This window comes from Ochotona curzoniae, unplaced genomic scaffold (assembly GCF_017591425.1).
Source record: "Ochotona curzoniae isolate NIBS_2020 unplaced genomic scaffold, NIBS_Ocur_1.0 contig_1919, whole genome shotgun sequence".
Lineage (NCBI taxonomy): Eukaryota > Metazoa > Chordata > Mammalia > Lagomorpha > Ochotonidae > Ochotona > Ochotona curzoniae.
In genome coordinates, this window is record NW_024465253.1 from 12235 (window position 1) to 33013 (window position 20779).

The 20779-nt window shown below is 43.2% G+C and overlaps 1 long non-coding RNA gene across 2 annotated transcripts; it reads right to left on the minus strand.

The window, feature by feature from the left end:
* Positions 1-1060: 1060 nt before the first annotated feature.
* Positions 1061-20762, minus strand: LOC121149210. 2 transcript variants are annotated; one of them, XR_005882628.1, is made up of 4 exons: positions 20652-20762; positions 18633-18758; positions 11289-11372; positions 1061-1156 (listed from the first exon to the last, which is right to left on the minus strand). It is a non-coding gene; the product is annotated as an uncharacterized LOC121149210 (long non-coding RNA). The 2 variants fall into 2 exon arrangements; XR_005882627.1 differs by lacking the exon at positions 20652-20762 and adding an exon at positions 14950-15039 and having other exon boundaries at positions 18633-18660.
* Positions 20763-20779: the final 17 nt, after the last annotated feature.

Below are 20779 nucleotides of genomic sequence, written 5' to 3' on the forward strand. Positions count from 1 at the left end.
CACATGGTAGGGCCATCATGTGTGCAACTTTGCAAGCTACACCAACCTCAGCTGGACCAATGGGCAGACGCTATCATGAGAATGCTACAAGTATGTTTATTCCTCCCCCTAACAAGCATATATGTGCTTCCTTTGCTGTCCTGCAGCTCTGATTTGCATATGCTTTGTCTTATTGAAAGTTGGTCCCCAATGTAGCAGTGCTGAGAAGTGATGCAACCTTTAGCAGTTGATTGGATAGGTCAGCAAAATTAGTGCTGTCCTTCTGCGCACAAGACTGGAACAGCTGTGACCCAAAGAGAAGGCAGCAGATTGCTGCAAAGCAAGGCTGTCCTTGTGTTTTATTTCTTCCACATGCACCTGTTTACACGTCTGCTTTTCTACCACATTATGATGCAGCACAAGGCCCCCCACAGGACACAGACACCGATGTGGAGCAGCTTTGGGAACTACGGGACAAATACATTTCTTTTTCGTGTAAATTATTCATTTCTAGGTACTCTATTACAGAAAAAAATGGGAGACTAAAACATCTGTGATTATAAAGAAAGTGAAAAGTTGTCAGTTTTCTGTGTAGCATTTTCTCCTCTGGGCTGCTCCTTTATATACGAATAAAAACTTCTACAATGCATTTGACATTTACTTTTAAAAATGTAAGTTGGCTCCTGACTAAGGAACTATGTCAGAAGAGAATGGCCACATAATCATTTCTCCATAACAGAACACCCAAAAGTTAAATAAAATATGTTACCTCGCTTGAGAATGAGCCAAGTTTATTTGAAACAATTTTTTCAAAAATGGCTGTTTGGCTAGATTTGTAAACTACTTTTCACTGCACAAGAGTTGGGAACTGTATTTTTAATCTTAAAACTAGTCATCTTGTAGACATCTCAAAATCCACAAGAAAAGCCTCATACAATATATTTTTTATGAAGAAAGCTAGTCTTTTGCATCACAGTTTATCCTAGAGGTAAGTGGATATAATCCTATGTAAGTGCCATAAAAAGCGTATCATCTTATTTACATCTTAGGGTAAGTTTTCAAAAGAGCCCAATTCACAAAAGCAGTTTACAGATTGAATTATACTTGAGAAAATTCTCGGAACTTAAGTGCAGCAGTAACTTCTTCCTTCCAATTTTCTTTCTGGTTTCAAATTTGTCTGTTAGAAAATGGAAGAGGAAGATTCAGCTTAAAAGTGTGATGCTTTAAAAGAAAAAAAAACTTATAAGTAATTGTAAAGTTGAAATGAGGTTTTAAGTGTGGATCCTACTCCAGAATCCACACTTACAACCTCACTTAGCCATAAATAGGTGAATAGGTCCTGTTTCCAAAACAGTAAAATTTGGGATTGAGACTTCAACACACAAGTTTGTAGGAAAGCAATTCAGTCTTTGGAGTCTGTAACAAAGTCTCACACACACACACACACACACACACACACACACACACACACACACACACACACACAGAACTGGGATTCATCCTGGGTCTTCCACATCTGAAGGTGGAACTGCAGGAAAACTGTTTAACCTGTATGTTCATTTCCTTCATCTGAAAAGATAGATGACAATAGCTGTCACCTCATGACGAGTTGTGAGGATAAAGTGAGCTATCTCACAACGGACCAAATTGAATGAAGTCAATTATCATTCATTTACGCAGTAAGCAATTTTATGGCTCTCTTTTCAGTTCCCTTTGACTACGAGGAAGAGAACAGGACACATTGGGATGAGATAGTTTCATCTTTTTTTATATGTATATATAAAGAAGAATAGGGATCATCCTAGATTCTTGATCCCTTACAAGTCTAGTTATCCATCCACCTGGTATTGTAAATTGTAACACATGAACAGCTTTGGAGTGCATCGCCTTCTGTTTGTCTGTATCTTTACCATGGCTGGCCCCTGGAATACCTCCTCTGTGAGCTGTCACCTCTCTCTGGCTCCCCCAACCTCTCATGTTTCCTTTCGCTATTTATGTTTCAACCTAGTCAGAGCAATGATCTTGAATGCATGTGATCTTCCCCCTCTTACGAACATATGTTGGCCATCACTGACCTTGGGAATGAGTCTCAATGGCCCTTGTGCTGTTTCCAAGATAACACTTCATTTCATTTCTCTCCTGAGCCCAACTCCCAAACACTCATGTGTACATCTGCAGATACCAACATATTCTTACCCTCATATGCAGATGTTTGTAGACACAAATGCACACATCGCACAGATACACTTGCCTAAGTTCTGCACTGCAACAGTTTGCTTCTCTCTCATTTATTCTTTTTTTCTTAGAAAGATTTATTTATTTATTTATTTATTACTGCAAATCAGCTATAGAGAAACGTATGTCTACAGTTCAATTGCCCTGCAGAGCTTTCGGCTGCCCTATCTTGATTCCATATTCTTCCTATCAACACATTCAGATTGTGCAAAGTATCTCCTGTTGCGTCTGTGAACTGGCAACTCAAAACAGGAGTGAGCCCATTTACTCCTCCTTCTTCCCATTGTATGTCAATCATCTGCTACAGTGGATTGGCTTGGCAAATGATGAATACAAATTTGTCACATGGCACCTTACCATGTTCATTCTGCTCTCTTCACACTTAAATTCATCAATTCAGTGTCTTATATAAAAAGAAATATTTTAATTAGTTGGGTTTTTTATTATTTTCTCTCATGGAAACAATGCAGGAGGAAAATCTGATAAACAAAGTATCATAATGTGCCAAAGAACATTTTTGCAAGTCAAAAGCCACTGAGCTTTTTCTAGAAATAGTGAAATAGTTTGAATTTAGTTTTATTAAAAGATAAGAACTACTAACAGTGAGTACTAAGGTTCTGATGTGATATCCCCAAATACATAAGAGCACTGCCAGCTGGGTGAGCTCTCAAAACAGAAAGGAGACCTCAACGCCAACCAAACTGTATCAAAAACAACAACAACAACAAAGAAAACAGCATCATCAGGTCACAAACTTCACCTTCATACAGGGATCTGTGTAGTTCCCCCAGGAGTGGGTTAGTTCTTTTGAAACTGGCTTAGTCCCCGTAGGAATTGCTTCACCATCTCAAGAGTCGATTGCTACCTAGGGCCGGACACCTTCCCTGGGTCTCTCCCACATGTATCCTCTCTCGCATAATTGTCTGCTTGCCCTTTGGTCCTTGCCCAACCGGCTAAAGCAGCAGCAAGCTCTCACCAGAAACCAACAAGAGGATGGCAACTCACTCTCCTTGGGAATCATGAGCCAAAGTAGATCTCTTTTTGTTATAAACTACTCAGCCTTAGGGATCATGTTACAGCATCAGAAAACAAAGGAAGACAGTGAGCAAGAGTTCATTTCATAGCCCAACATTTTCTGCGTAAAAAAGAAATTAGCATTCAGTGAATAGGATGGTGCAAACTAATTGAACCTCTCTGGAAAGGTGTGACAGTTTATGTTGTTAAGATTTTTACGCCATTTGTTCTGGTAGTTTTGTTTCTTGACATGTCTCTCTAAGGTAGCAAGCAAATAACCTCACAAAGATGACATATAAGTCCAGATCACCTAGGCAAAGTAGCACAGCTGTGCTTTACCATGAGTCACCCCAACACCTCCACAGTCTGCATACTCAGAACTACTAAAAATGGAGGTTATGTGTTTGGTTCACCCAGAAAGTCTATGGAGCCCAAATACAATTCCCCCAGTTCTAACAGAGTTGCTCTAACAGAGTTGGGGAATGGTGAATGTAGGTGGAACATTCTCGGACCCCTGGAATATAGCATGAATCTCGGCTGCCCTGCCAAGCTTCACGCTTTCTGCTTGACTCTTATGTTTAGGAGAAACTGAGATGGTCCCAGGGCCAACAGACAGGGCAGAGGCAAAGGCAACCTCTGTTCTCCATTCAGTGAGTAGCCAAGAGCCATACGGAGCCAGAAAAACTGGGAGAGAGATACACACTGAATCCAGTAGAGATGGATGTTCTATATTCATTGTGACATAGTTTATGAACAGCAGCTTTTTATATAATTCAAGTTTTCATACAAAAGGGATTGGTTAATTAAATTTTGATACATTCAAAAGTATATAAAAATCAGGTTAATATTTTAAGCATATATTATTACGTAAAGAGAGTATGACTGTGACAGCTATTAGAAAGAAAGGCTACCAAAATTCAAAATATTGATCACCATTTTTGTGATGATAATATTTCAAATGACTGTTTAGTTTTCTTCCGAGCATCTTCATAAAAACTGACAATTTTATATTATTTTATAATCTGAAATATTGCAAAAGTGTTTTACATTTTGGAGCATCTTAAAGAGAGGAACTTAAGTTTCAACTCATACATCATCCCTCTTCAAGACCTCCTCAGATAAAATACCTCTTTTGCAAATTATTGTGATTCTTAAAATGCATTTCCTTCTTCACCACCTCAACAGAATTCACAGAATATTTTCAATAATTGCAAGGAAAAAAAATTAGTTTGCTTAGGTAAAGCATGAACGATTTCATTTTAAATCCTTAATGTACAAATTTACTGTTTGATATGACAGGAACAAATCATGCTTGAAAATAATATTCAGTAACAATGAGAATGGTACAATAAAAATGATATTTGAAAGCACTGGAGTTGAAGACATGGAAATCGTGGTGGTTTAATTGATTTCTATGCTCTGAAGCTGGCTATGCCTCTATAATGCTATCAGCTTTCAAGCACAGGAAGTGGTACATACACCATTGTACTGAAATGCAAACTTAGCGGAAGTGAGAGGCAAATGAGAATGGCTGGAATTGAGACCCAGACCTGCCTTCTAGAGTGGAGACCGGAAGACAGTCTGCTACCTAGGACGTTCTAGGGATCCCTGTCAGGACATGGTGGTATGATTATTGGAGAATCTCCCCTATTGACACGTTCACATCTACTTCAGCAAGAATCTGCAGAACCCCTCTCAGGAGCAATCCTGTTCCTCCCGCTGCTACTTCTGAGGTCTTCTCAGTCAGTCCTGCTGAGATATGACCATCATAGTCACAGTCTGAGCAGTTAGTCACTAGTGCTGTGGAACCACACGGTGGGGAAAGGATGCAAGGTAGCTCCCATCAACCAGGGAAAATACTCCGGGATAGGATGCTAACAGCAGTGGCTGGACCACCCTAAACAGCTGGAGACATGATGCACGTCTGGTAAAGGTACCCCAGGTGAATCATCAATAAATGTTAGAGACCTTTTCTTCAAGTTTGATATTATACCTAAATGTGTATGCTGAATTCAAGATTCAATAGTACATCCAGAGAAATTGGGATACCAGCTCACTCTTACCATATAAAAGAATTCTGGCAAATTGAGATTCAAGGTAGACTGAAGTCCCACCATTTAAGTAGGTGAGATGACATGGTAATTAAGAAAAGCAGTTTATATGGTAATAGAAAGTATAGTGAAGTGGGTGTGTTGGAGTCAAATTATAATATAAGCTGGAAAGAACCACCAGCTGATTCCTTTGTAAAATCCCTGAATGGCAATCTATTAATCAAGACCGTAAGAATGCCAAGGGAAAAGAGAGAGAGCTAGAGGGAGAGAAAAAGAGAGAGAGATCTTAATCATTGGCAAGCTGAGTGGTGGCTGTTCTTTACAGACTGATATAAGACATATTGGTACAGAACTAGACTTCTTAGTAGCAATGGGAAGGATACCTCTCAGAATAGAAGTCACACAACAGTAACCATCGGAGACATGTGTTTACATACTGGTAAGGTCAGAAAGGCAGCCAGGGGTGCTTGAGCTTTATGAATCTGTGGAGATGCCTCATAAAACACGATGTTCTGGGGCCCAGCGTGATAGTGTAGCCATTAAAGTCCTCTCCTTGAAAGTGCCAGGATCCCATACGGGCACCAGTTCTAATCCTGGTGGCTCGGCTCCCCATCCAGCTCCCTGATCCCCTGGAATAGTGAACACCACAGTACTTCAGCAAACATTAATTGCCAATCTTCCCACAAAGATGTGTGTGTGGTGAGACTACCCAGATCCATTTGACAGATCTGAGCTGATACTACCATTGTGAAATTCTTAGTCCCATTGTGAACCTCTTCCCATCTCATAGTAGTAGTGAGTGTAGGTCACCTTAATTTTATCACACTGTTGGGTCACTGGGCCCACAGATCCACCCAACAATCATTTCCCCAATTCTTACATGTAAAGTGAGAAGGGACATATTTAGTAGCTGGTGGAATAGAATTTCCACACTTAACACTTGATTTGTGGAAGAAGAGACAGTGTAATAGAAAAAAACAGGTGGAATGCCATAAAATGTCCTTTTTAAAACCCAAATGATATCACAGTGCAGATGGAATGGAAGGAAGGATAGTCTTGAAGAGTTGAAGGATTCAGAAATGGTGAACTCTGTTATATCTCTATGTAATTTATCAGGAAGGCATTGCAAAATCTAAATCGATTGTGGTGTATAACATCACATCGTAATATGTGGCTATTTGATTGGTAAAACATGCTTCTGCAGCCATGAAGAAGGAGATAAAGGAACTGTTCACACCACCATGTGGTGGGAGTGGCATGCACAATGAGTATGTTTTCAAGGTTTTACTACAGGGCTAGGTGTTAACAATATGGGTCAAAGGCGTCTGACTACCCCATGGACCATAACGTTAACCCAATAAATTGTTGACATTTTATTTGAACCTGATGAACAACAACTGGCAAATACTCTAGGTATGCAGGAAGACATATGCTCCAAATCACAAGAGTCAAACTCTAAAATGTTTCAGAAACATGCTACAATATTTAGAGGTCAGTAATGTGGAGTGTGAAAGTCAGCTGCTTCAAATAAAAGACAAAGAGTTTTTCCTTCTCCCTCTTACCACTGATGAAGGAGCACAACCCTAAATCAACTTTTTTGGGCTTTGAAAGCAGCAGAGATGGCATGTAGGAATGCTGCTTGAACTCGTTTCTCAGGAGGAAAATCACATGGGAGGCTGTTACTAGTGAAGTAGCTTCAGAACAAAGAAGTATTCTGCAGCAGGTTTAGGCTGTACTGTACAAACTTGCCAGTCTGGTCTAATGATCCCACAGATTCCACAGTACTGCAGCTATCTGGAGACATTTCTGGTAAAGCCTGAAGGAGAATCACATTACAGACATTCAGGGTTCTAAGAGACAGTTATGCTCTGCAGCAGAGAATTACAGGAATAATTGAAAGCATCATTTGGCTCGCTTTATGGGTCCCAGTGGATATTGAGATCCTGATTATAGGCAATTAAGTGATCATATAGCCAGAGTCATCCATCATGACATTAATTATGTCAGACTCATCATGTCAACAGCAAAAGTCCATCCTAAATTGGAGCTGGAGTATCTGAAGTGGACTTAAGTATGTCTAGGAGACAAGAATAATTTACAATAAGAGAGCCACATCCCCAACTACCCAGACATTCTGCATCTACACTTATGCTTCAACTTGTACAATGGCTTCAGAGGGGCTAACAGGATAAAACACAAGTGTTCAAAAAATGGAAAGAAAGAAACACAGGAATTGTTCACAAGTGGCTTATCCCAGTATGGCCTGCAGGTTAAAAATGGACTGACATTGAATTATACTCTAACTGAAGCATAATCCTGAAAGGCTGTGGTGAGATGTGCCCAGGAGATAGATTATTTGTGTGGAGAACCCCATGTTCTACTTATAATTAACAGTCTGAGTTGCAAAAATGCATCTAATCATGGATCTTAGGGAATGGCTTGGCCGAATGTTCAGCGACCTGGAAGACTCAAGATGAGAAGACTTGAAACAAGGAGGTCTTAGGAAAGAGCAAGTGGGTGCTCTTAGAGAAGAGGGCACAAAGCACAGACACCTGTAACTCTGTATCAACATCCCCACACCACCAGAAACCATCCAGTGCATATGAAGTACTAACCACAAAGTAAAAAGGATTGCTTGCTGGTTGGCTTCTGCCCTGTGCTTTGCAATGATCGCATCAATGGGGCATCTAAATTACAAAACTAGAGACATCAGTGGGCCAAAAATCGATGCCTTCTCACTAGGAAGTGATCGAAGTAACACACTGCTAAATATCTGGCCAATAAGAAATAGCAGTCTTGAACTGAGTCTATGCTATTGTCTCGTAACAACTGAGATCGTGGGGCATCAGCTTCCCAAGTGCCTTAGCAGGGAGCTGGTTTGGAAACAGAGCAGCAGGGTCTCAAACCAGCACCCATATGGGATGCCAGAATCACAGGTAGAGGCTTAATCTGACATGCTCACAATGCTAGACCCAAAGCCAAACTTAAACCACAGCTTCAGCCCCTCTACCATCCTGGTTTTCTCGCTCCCTGCTGGGTTCCTCCTGAGATCATCCAACATATATATCATTTTCACAAACACCTCCTTTTAGCTCTGCTTTTAGGGAACCTCATCTAAGATAAAGCCCAAGCCTAGTTTTCTAAAAGATATCAGTACTTTGGTGCTGGGCTAAAGCTACGGGTGATTGAACATGAAGCCTCAGATTTCTAGGCAAGCGAGGCTCCCTATATGTTCAGATTGCAGTGGAGGATGGTACTGGGTATGAGGCCATGTCTAAAAATGAATGGGTTCTGATGCAGTAGACAGTGGCACTAGCTATGAGAAGCAACAAACGCAAACATTGGGGGCTGTACTGCAAGGTCAACGTTGTTAGTTTTTCTCTAGCCAAATCAGAAATCAACTCTGCAGATTGGAAAATATGCAGACGAGGAAAAATCCTCTGTACTTAGAGGAACTGCCATCATGAGATCAAGTCTATGTTTGGATCAGGGCAATCATGAGGGACTTATATGTTTTTTAATGAGAACAGCCCAGCATCACGCTCGCCACTACATTCAGCCAATGCAATCAATGAATTGCCTCCCTGGGCTATTAGCCCCATGTTATAGGTATCCAGTTATGACACCAAATAAACATTTGCTTAGTGGAAGAATGAATCATAATATCCTCAATGGCAGCTTGTGTGTAGTTGAAGTGCCTGGAGCCTGCTTATCACTGTGTATAATGTTCGTTCATAACGCATTCTGAGCTGGATAACCGAGGCTCTGTGCACACAGGATACAGTTATCTCCTTCTAAAGGATGTGGGGATGATTAATCAGCTAATTCCACAAATGCTCCAGGGAGAAAGATCACTTTATAAGAACTAATTATGAATATCACACTGTGTGTATGCCATACATTCATACCTCTGAAGTTGAATGGAATGTTTTTATTTATTGTTATAACAAGCATTTATTAGATTTGATATATCATTTCTTTTTTACATCACTTAACATTACATTGCAGTCCAAAACATACTTTCTGTGTATTAAATTACAGAAATAAGTCTGATTTTGCAGCCAGGGAATCAGCACTAACTGCTTCTCATTTGGGGTTTGTTCAACATTGCAGACAAAGCCTATTATCATTTAAAACACATTAAACATGGCAGAGTTCATATTCTTACTTTACTGTATATAAGATAGGAGACTTTGGGAAAAAATCAGTAAAGCTCCCTGTCGTGCAATTTTCCCATTTGTTGAATAACAGGGTATATCTTATGGGAAAAAATGGTACAATGCAAGTAAAAATACCTGGCTCACTATTAACAACCAGTAATCATCCATGTAACTGCTAGTTTGAACAGGCATGAATGGAAGTGCATAACCAAAAATATTTTATATACCTTGTCAAATTTACTCATAAGAGGTATTTTACTACACCATTGCAGGTTGCACACTTTTTCTGCATACTCCAGGTTCGCTTATGCCACAATAAGCCTCAATTTAGCAATTAGGATGACCAATTCTATAGTAGTGCCTCTTTTTTCCCAGCTACAACAGAGTTGGAGCATATTTAAAGCCTAGAGCCTGGCCTCCTAGCCATGAAACCAGATAATTCCGGCTGCATATTTGGTTCTTTGACCCTGCAAACGGCCTTTCTTTCTTGGAAACCTGGTTCTTGAGCCTTGGAATGTGACCTAGCAAGCATGCCCCATCTCTGCTCCAGGTGTGAAATTGGACCCATGAGTTTAACTTAATGTTCCAGTGTGGAAGTGGATGCTGTAGGCAGGTGATCCTGCGTGGAGTCATGGAACATGCCCTCCATATATGAACTCAGCAACTCTGAAACTGAATGTCGTTCTTGCAAGCATGAAATATGGCCTTCCAGACAAGAGAAGTGGGCCAGCAATCACCATAGTCATGTACCATAATTCACGTGTGCATGAAATGTGGCATAATAGACAAGGGATCTGGATTTCATACGCACAAATCAACTTTCTGTTTCGAGGCATGGGAATTCAGTTGTGGAGACTGGCCAACAGTAATTAAGTGTCAGGTCCAAAGGCATGCTTGAGCTATGCTTAGAACTTGATTCTACAAATAAGGATCTTTCAATTCTGTATGGAATGTTAAGTCTGGAGGCTTTGAATCTGATCAAATAGTTAGAAAATCTTGTCTTTAATGTAGGTCTTTTAAGTGTGAATTTCTACTTTTCCAAGCTTTAAATCCAGTCTTACATTTAAGACCCAGCCACATACACGGATTAGAGCCTCAGGAATGGGAAATATCGCTTTCAGCATTAAATACAATCCTCTGCTTGTAGAAAGTGTCCCTTTAATTGTGAAACTTAGACCTTGAAGCATGGAAATATGACTTTCCAAACATTTACAGCAACTACAAATGGAAATTCTGCTTACAAATTCAATTGGAGTTTTACGTGTGGAGCCTGAACTTATTTATGAACTATATAAACAAGAAATAGAGGTTGACAACTCAACATGAGAAACCTTGCCAATTGTACACTACAAATGTGTAGTTTCCATCTCAAAATATGGAACTCGGCTACAAGTGTAAAAACCGACCCTTTGTGCATGGATTTCAATGTCAGAGTATGATATCAGCCTCAATAAGCATGAACTTTCCACCCATGGAATCATAATCAACAATCATGGAGTCTAGTCTTATAATATTCACAAATGGAACCTCAATCTTCACATACAGAACAAGTGCTTGCTCATGCAACATGACACTTCAGACTAGGAACTTTTCATGTGAGCTGCAGAATAAGTTATGGCCCATATCTGCCAAGCATGAAGTTCATAATATATGTATTCATGCTTGATATTCAAACAGACACAGCAAGTATACTCTAGTTTACCAAGGGTAGACTGTAAAATACTATATGTAGGGCCCTGTACATCCTTCCTCCAACATTCATGTCCCCTAAGGGCGGTCGTGTCCAGACATGGCCTCAGCATCCCGAGAGGCAGAGGCTGTGGCATTCATGCTCCGGGTATTCACTCACCTTCCCATGGCTCAGCAGGATGATCCGCACCAGCACCACGTTGATGTGGGCCCCCAAAGACTCATCGTGGTAGATTTCACTGACCTGAAAGACAAGCAGCTTGTGGTCAGCAGTGCCCCCCGAGCATTGCCCTTCTGGGACCACCCCTTATATCTCCTTCCATACACCCCTCTCCTGCTTGCTGCCCTGGATGTCCCCAGAGTCACTCTCAAGCCCAGCCCCTGGAATTCTTCACCCGGAGCAAAAGCCTAGACAGGGAATCAATCCCTGTATTGGCTGTCTGAATTGCATCTTTCCTTCAAAACCTGGCAGCCCAGGTGGTGTGGCCCCGCCCCCAGCAGACAACACTGCATGGCTACTGCTGTTGGCAGCTGTGGTGTCCCCACTTGGGTGGGGACAGAGCCTCTGCCAGGTCTCAGTGTCTCCTGAGTTACTAAGGACAGACATCCCAGGCAACACCATCACCCCTGGGTGTCTACGGTTGAGAGGGCTCCCAGAATCCAAATCCACCAACACTCACATTGCATATAAAATGTATGTGTTCTTTGCATGAAACCCACATACTTCATCTATTTTCTTTTTAAGATTTATTTTCTTTTTAATTGGAAAGTCAGATATACAGAGAGGAGGAGAGACAGAGAGGAAGATCTTCTGTCTGATGATTCACTCACTAAGTGAGCGCAAAGGCCGATGCTATGCCAATCCGAAGCCAGACGCCAGGAACTTCTTCCGGGTATCCCACACAGGTGCAGGGTCCCAAGGCTTTGGGCCGTCCTCGACTGCCTTCCCAGGACACAAGCAGAGAGCTGGATGGGAAGTGGAGCTGCTGGGATTAGAACCGGCGCCCATATGGGATCCCAGCTCGTTCAAGGCTAGGACTTTAGCTGCTAGGCCACGCCGCCGGGACCCATCTGTTTTTTTTAAAGATTTATTTATTTTTCTATGTGAGGCAGAGTTAGAGAGAAGGAAAGACAGAGATCTCTCAACTGATGGTTGACTCCCTAAATGGCTGTAATGGCTGGAGCTGGGCTGGTCCAAGCTGGCAGTCAGTAGCCCCTTATGGGTCTCCCAGGCAGGTGCAGGGGCCAAGGACTTGAACCATCCTCTGTTGCTTTCCCAGGTGCATTAACAGGAAGCTGGGTCAGAAGTGGAACAGCTAAACTGGAGTCCATACGGGATGCTGGCACTGCAGGCAGAGGCTTAACCTGATTTGCCATGGCACCAGTCCCCTCCCTAAACTTTAAATCAGCTCCAGAATGACTAGCAATACCTGCTACAATGGCCTGGGCAACCTGTAGGTAACTGCTGTGCTGTATTGTATCATCAAGGGAATGAGGACAAAGCAAAGGTCTGTACAAAATGTGCAGTTCAGAGGCAACTGTTCTGAACTCATTTTTTTTAGGGGCCAGTGCTGTGGCATAGTAAACCAAGCCTCTGCCTGTGGCACTGGCATCCTGTATTGACACCAGCTCCGCTTCCAATGCAGCTACCTGCTTATGGCCTGGGAAAGCAATAAAGCATGACCCAAGTCCGTGGGCCCCTGCATCCATATGGGAGACCCAGAAGACGCTCCTGGCTCCTAATCAGCTCAGCTCAGCTCTGGCCATTGCAGTCATGTAAAGAGTAAACCAGCAAATGGAATACCTCTCTCTGTCTGTCCTTCTTTCTATGTAATTCTGCTTTCCAAATAAAAATAAACTTTTAAAGAACTAAAATAAACTCATATTTTAAAAAGGATTCATTTTATCTATCTGAATGACAGAGTGACAGAGAGGAAAAAAAGAAAAAAAAGACGTCTCCATATACTGGTTTACACCCTAAATGGCCAAAGCCAGAAGCCTGGAACTTTTTTGGAACTCCCTATTGGGTGGCAGGAGTTCAGGCACTCAGGCTCTAAATGTCCCAGCTGCTCCACTTATGATCTAGCTTCCTGCTAATGGCTCCAGGAGAACCAACAGAGGATGACCCAAGTGCCTAGGCCCCAGCACCCATGGGGGTGGGTAGACCCAGAGAAAGCTCTTGGCTTCAGGCTAGCACAGAGCTGGCTCTTGGGGACACTTGCGGGATAACCAGTGAAGAAAGAACAATCTCTCTCTCTCTCTCTCTCTCTCAGTTTGGAACTCTGGTTTTCCAGCTTTGCTGAGTGAAACCCGAGCTGTGAGTGGTTCCAATGGAGCAGTGATGGCATGGCAGCATTACTGAGGAGAAGGTGCAGGATGAGGGTGGGTGATTGGTAAGGATGGTGCTGGAGCCACAGCACCTAGGGGCCACTGTCATGGGGTCGTCTTTGCTATAGAGATCCCTAGATTGGTAAGAGGCTGGCAGCTTTGCTTTGGGCAGCTCTCCCAACGTGGGTCAGGTCTTGGGTCAGGCCAGGCTGGGCCAGTTCATAGCACCCACTAGGAGATGTGAGAACCAGGATGGGGTACAGGACAGGCTGAGTTGGGTCACAACACAAGCCAGTGCACATTTGTGCCAGAACTAGGGGCAGGCCAGGTCAAGCCAGGCTACATGGCAGGCCACTCCAGGCTTGGCCGCAGCACCCACCACCACATGTAAGACCTCAGGTGGTGGGGGACAATCCCATTAGGGGTACTGAAGGGGATCCCCTGCTACACCATTGTACCCACTGCCGAGCAGGAGACCTAGGACATGGGGCTGACCAGACTTGGCAGGGCTACAACACTTGTTGGCCTGCATTGAGCTGGGTTAGCAGGAGTCAGACTGGGTCAACTGGCTATATCCACTGGGGCATGCATGAGCCAGAGTAAGTGCAGGCTGCTCAGGCTTTGCTGCAGCATCAGTTGGCATGCTGGGAATGGGAACAAATCCTGTGAGACTACACTACAGAACCACCTGAAAAGTATAAGATCTGGGCCTGGAAGCAGGCCTAATTGGGACACTTGGATACCCCTCTATTGGGGTACAGCTCCCACCAGTGAACATAAGAACCAGGGCTGAGGCAGGCCTTGCTGGACAGGTGGTTGCACCCATCGGCATAAGTATGGGTGGGACATGGTACCGGTCAAGTGAACTAGGCTGCAGCTCGCACTCATGTGTACAAAAGTCAAATGGGATGTGGGATAGACTAGACAGTCTGCTGCACATGCTGGCAAGCACAGGAACTAGGTTTGGGTGGTGGGCCTGGTGGGCATTACTGGGGGTTGCTCTGACTAGGCTACAGTTCCCATTGATTTACATGAAGGACAAGCGTGTGGTGCACAGGGATGGGCTGGGCCACAGTATCCATTGATTTGTGTAAGAGATGGGCTGTGGACAGAACTGACTCAGAAACTGCAACCACCGGGGGGGGGGGGGGAAGCGGTGCTGAGGTGGATGAACAACTGAGCCAGACTCCACACTGGCTGACACACAAGACTCGGGTCTGGGCTTACCACAGATAAGGTTTCTTTGGGGACTTCCTCCCCATACTCCCAGACTGGACCACTGGACTCAAAACACCAAGCACAGGCAAAATCACAGCATCTGTGGTCTGACCGTGGAATGCATGTGTTAGAACTGGGCCTCCTCACCTGCTAATGGCAGTGCAGTGGATGACATGCCTAGAAGCACATGATAGACATGACAGCTAACTGAAATCCTCAGAGGACGTCTGGTACCATGGCAGAGGATGGAAGACAGAAAAAATTGGACAACTAACCTGGCCAAGCTTTGACAGGAAGTATCCAGGCAAATTGAGTCTCTAAGGTGAACTATTTCAGCCAGTGGACCTTGGAAGGATTTCCTCAACCTTGGAGCAATGAAGTCAACAACATGTCAGAAGTGTCAAAATCACGAGCAGTACCCTTGGAACATGCTCCACATCAGGGACCCTGGGATGATATCAAGTGGCCGTCCTGCATCCCCAGGGTGCTGATGCAGTTGGGCTGCTGGAAGTGGCCCTCCTCCCTTCCTTCCCATTTGACCCAGGTACAGGAAGAAAACAAAACAAGAAAAGAACCAAAGAAAGTGTGTGAGAGAGACAGTGAGAGAAAGAGAGACAGTGAGAGAGACAATGAGAGAAAGAAAGAAAAAAGAAAGAGTGAAAAAAAGAAAGAAACAAACACTTGGAAAAAATGGTCTCATCCACTTTCCCCTGTTCCTTTGTCCACACCACAATCAGCAGTCCACAGGTGTATACATCCTTCTCAACTACGTAAACATCAGCAAAATAAAATTAAAAAGAAAAGAACACAAGGATCTAATGCATTGCTGGTGTTTCGAATGGATGAGTAAGGATTGGCAAGGATGTTGGAGGCTTAGGTGGGAGATGCATTCTCCAAAAGGTGGAAGATAATTAAGAAAGTATTAATAACACTGGCATGGGAGCCTATTGGCTAAAGTACCCGCCTTGAATGCACCAGGATCCTATATGGATGCCACTTCATATCCTTGCTGCTCCACTTCCCTTCCAGCTCCCTGCAGTTGAAGATAGACAATTGTGGCCACCGGGAGAATGAACCAACAGATGGAAGATCTTTGTCCCTTCTTCTCTTTGTAAACCTGACTTTCCAATAAAAAGCAAACAGAAAATTTCTTTTAAAATTTGCTCTTTTTATTGTAAAGTCAGATATACACAGAAGAGATGAGAAAGAGAAGATTTTCCATCCGACGATTCACTCCCCAGGTGATCACAACCGCCAGTGCTGTGCAAATCAAAGCCAGGAACCAAGAACTTTCTCCAGGTCTCTTATGAGGGTGCAGGGTCCCAATGCTCTGGGCTGTACTCAACTGTTTTCCCAGGCCACCAGCAGGAAGCTGGATGACAAGTGGGGCTGCTGGGATCAGAACCAGTGCCAATATGGGATCCCGGCATGTCCAAGGCAAGGACATAACTGCCTTAACACTTCCCCTGGCCCAAAAGTAAATAAATCTTAAAAAAAAAAAAAAGGCAAAAAAGATACTCCAGGTAAATAGAAATTGAAAATGAGCAGGGATTAACCATGCTTGTCATAAACAAAGTAAACTTTAAGACAAACATGGTTAACGAGACCATGATCCTACACAATGATAATGAAATCAATTTAACAGACAATATAACCACTGCAAATACATATACCCCTAATGCTAGAGCACCATTTTATAAACAGAAATTTAGTAGATCTAAAAGGAGACTTAAGTTGTAATAATACCAGGTTAATTCAAACTCCACTTTCATCTATGAACAAATCAACAAGACAAAAAAGTCAACCAAGAAATAACAAACTCAATACACACAAGGACCAAGTGGAGCCTGCTCCTGCCAGCAAAGCCAGTAATTTGGACAGGGAGAGGGTCTGAGGCAGAAGCACCAAGAGACCAGTCATGGTGGAAGTCTCTCCAAAGCCTCCGTTTTTTCCTCCTTTCAGTATTCTTTCCCCCAAGTCCTTTAGCCAGACAACAGCATGCCAATGAGTCCCATTAGTCCAGGTGCTTTTAGCCACAACCCCATTTCCTGTTACTGCTCAGCTTAACCAGTGCTAATTAACTCCTTCCCCACAACAGACCCAACACACTTGTACACTATCCCACCTCACACTTGTAGAATGCACATCCTTTTCATCAGCACATAGAACACTAAGACTGATCATACAGTAGGCCACAAAACAACTCTCAACAACAATTTAAAAAGACTGGCTCCTATCTTGGGTCTACCCAGCCTCAGCTTTTACAGCCATTGGGAGAGTTAACAAGTAGATGGCATGGAAGATCTCTTCATCTTGGCCACTCTCTCTGTCACTCTTCATTTCAAATACATACAATTATTCTTTTTTTTTAAAAAGTCACTTGAATGAGACACAAAAGAGAAAACAATGGTTGCTACAGAAATAGAATCAGTCAGAACTATTATGAACATATACCCACAAATCAGGAAATTTGGAAGAAACTTTGAAATCTACAGGAACACGCAATTTGCCTAAATTGAGTCACAAAGACAGAGAACACTTGAACAAATAACTGGTAATGCAATAGCTCAGGACCAAATGCCTTCACTGATGACTTCTCCCAAACCTCCAAGAAACAGCTAATACCAGTTCTTGTCAAACTGTTTGAATTACTCCAGTAGTATTTTGATAGGCCAACAGGCTCTTTCTTGGCTGAGAAAGAACTTGATGAGAACAATCCCAGTCACAGTAGCTACAGAAATACACACAGGGGCAGGAGCAGTGAAGCAGGCTGATCCTCTGCTGCAGCACTGGCATCCCATATGGGCACTGGCTCATGTCCTGGCTGCTTCACTTCTCAACCCACAGAGACTTTGTCTGTGGTGAACCTAGACCTGACTCTGTGTGTGCTTGCCAGTACAGGGTCTGGCTTAGTCTGACAACACATTAGCCTGTGCTGGGTCAGTTCTGTGTCAAGCCCATCTCTTACACAACCAAATGGATGCTTCAGTCCAGCCCAACCCAGCCCACTACACATTTGATCCTCAAACATACCAGCAGGAACTGTAGCCTAGTCAGAGTGACCCCCCAAAACAACCATCCAATATACTTCTCACTATGTGCAGCAGACTGCTCCTGTCTGACACACATCCTATTCAGCTCTTGTATACATCAATGGGCGTTTTAGCCTAGTTCAACCCAACAAACACTGTTATCAGCCCACACTCATTCCAGTAGATGCCACTGCTTGGCCAGACAGTCCCACCCGCAGCCCTGCTTCTCATGCTTACCCGTGGGAGTCACAGCTCATTAGAGAGGAGCCCACAGTTTCCCTACTGGGAGATTTGCACTCCCCTGTGGTTCTGCAGTCTAGCTTGACAGGAGTTGCCCCTAGTCCCAGCATTTGCCAGCCCTGATGCTGTGGCAAAGTCTGGGCAGCCTGCACTACTTCTGACTCATGCATGCACAGTGTTTATAGTCACCCGGCCTTGCTGCCTTTCCCAGCTCACATGCAGCCCTATGGGTATTGGTCTGGCCTGGTCTGCCCTCAGTCCCAGTTCTCACTTCCACCAGTACGAACCCCTGCTGCTACCCTATGATGCTTACCCACCTCTCCCTGGTCTCACATGTACTGGCGGGTGCTGCAGCCTGATATGGCATGGCCTGCCTCACCTTGGCATTTGTCACCTGATGCTGCAGCCTGACCTGGCATGTTTTGTGCCTAATTCCAGCTCATGCTGGTGAGAACTGCAGCCTAGCCTAGCCTAGCCAGCCCTCAGTCACAATCCTAAATGTGAACTGGCTGCTGTTACAGCCCAACTAGGCCTGTCCTGCACCCTATCCTGGTTCTCAGCTCTGCCAGTGGCTGACAAGAACTGGTCCAGCCTGGCCCGCCCCCATATCTGAGCCACAGGTATACTGGTGGGTACTGTAATCGGGCCTGGGATGGGCTGCTCCCTGCCCTGGTTCTTGTGCTTACCTGCAGGGACTGTGTCCTGACGGAGATGTTCCCCAAGCTCCTCTATCAGGTCTCCTCCGAGTTCTTTCAGAAAAGCAGAAATTACACTATCACACGTGTGTTCTCAAGCAGTCGGAGGTGTCCTGGCTTGAAGAAAAGATGAGACTTGCAGTTAGATGATGATACATTAGGAGACCTTAAACCAACTTGAAACAGGAAAAAATTGACATAGTGGCAGACTACCCATACTTCATGTATGATTAGATAAAAGCATAATATGCAACAGAGAAGTAAGGATAAGTTGACTTGAATTTGAAAAAGAAAATCTCAAGGAGTTACTTTGGGATGAAACCATCATCCTCACTGCTAACACTCTCCTTAGGGATCCACACAAATGAATCATTGCAACTCAGGAAATCCAATTGCATGGAGTATCTCAATGCATCAATGAAAAACGTCCTCAGGTGAGACAAATTTAAACAACAACAAAAATCTTTCCAAAGCAGCTGGAAGATGGCCCCAGTGCTTGGGCCCCTACCACCCTCAAGGCAGACCCTGATGAAGTTCCTGACTTGGGCCTGGTACAGCCCTGATCTTTGAGCCATTTGGGAACCACAGGGCAGCTAAAACATTTGTCTGTCTCTCCTGCTCTTCCTGCAATTTTTTTTTAAATTATGTTACATTTTTTCATTATATTACAATATATTTCAAAAAATGACCTTACAGATGTCTTATCTGCTCTATAAGACCTGGAATAAAAGAACACTTAGAATTAGAACACAGAGACATTAAGCTGTAATACTCACTTGTACTGAACCATTACTACCAAAGGGTAAGTATTTTTTTTAAATAAGCAGATGTGCGGCTATGCAAAATAAAATACAATCTTGTTAAAACAGAACACTAAACTTGACTTTAATACCTATGGAAAGGTGGCTATAGAAAGGAGGTGGTTTTGTTTTCTTTCTTCAACACATCTGGTTCTGGCAGCAAGTTGCATTATACATTTAAAGCAGTGTGTGCCCTGAAAGCTCATAGCTTCTGTTTGTGCGTATAACTTGGATCAGAGACCAGACACATGGAAAAGCACTGTTCTCAACACCCTCAACATCTCTCCTTCCAGGAGGTCGCTCAAGACTTTCCTTGCTGATGGTACTTAGTAATTGTTTTACTCCAGTTAACACTGGATGCTTTAATATTCTCTAAAAGAGAAGTGATGAAAGCGTGTAGAAACCCTCCAGGGTCCAATTTTCACTTCCCATTCCCCAAGTAGTAAAATAGCAGCTCTACATGTTATAAAAAAAAAACAGAGATAATTTAAATTTCTTATTCGTTTTTAACCATAGTAACTTTACAATGCTTTTAGATTTAGTTGAATTTCCAAAATGAAAATGTCAGTTGTCAAATATTTTAGGAATTTATTAAAGTATTACATACAATTGATTTCCTTTTAGCTACCCCTCCCCCTCAAAAAAGTATATATGGTGTATGTGTGTGCATTTACTTATCTTACCTTAACTAAAGTTCTCTTTTTCTGGTTGGACATGAGAAACCAGTTTAAGCAACCAATGCTTGCTTTTATTTCTATTATAAGCAATAATTCACATCTTTTTTCACTAAATATGACTGCTGCATTTTCATAATAAAATGCACAAAAGGCAATACCAAAAAATGCCTTCTGAACAGGCTTCTGCCAGGCAACCCACTAAGTTAGACTCTACCAAAGTGGCACTACGACAATATAGGCATCCAGTTTCTTTTCCTTTTTTCAAATTTGTCAGTTATTTACCACAATTATTTTGTCTAGTAGGAGACAATTTCATGCTGGACTTAACTCTTAAGAGTTGACATAAACCAAAACTGGACAGCAGTCAACTGGAATCACATTCCAATGGTCTCCAAACATACTTGGCTAAAACACATCTTTTCTTCTCCTTGATTGATTTTGCATTAATTTTATTAAACGTATAGCAAATAACACTGCAAAGTTTTTCTCAGAGCTTTTTCTTAGGGGACTCTGCAATTCTTGCCAACAAGTACCTGGTGAACTTGTAGACAGCGCTGTTCCTGGCTCCCCAGCAGGTGGCGGCCCCGCGCCCTGGCCGCACGCCCGCTGCATCCCGCCGGCAGCACAGAGGCTCGCGCGGCCCGGGAGCGCGCTCGCCCCG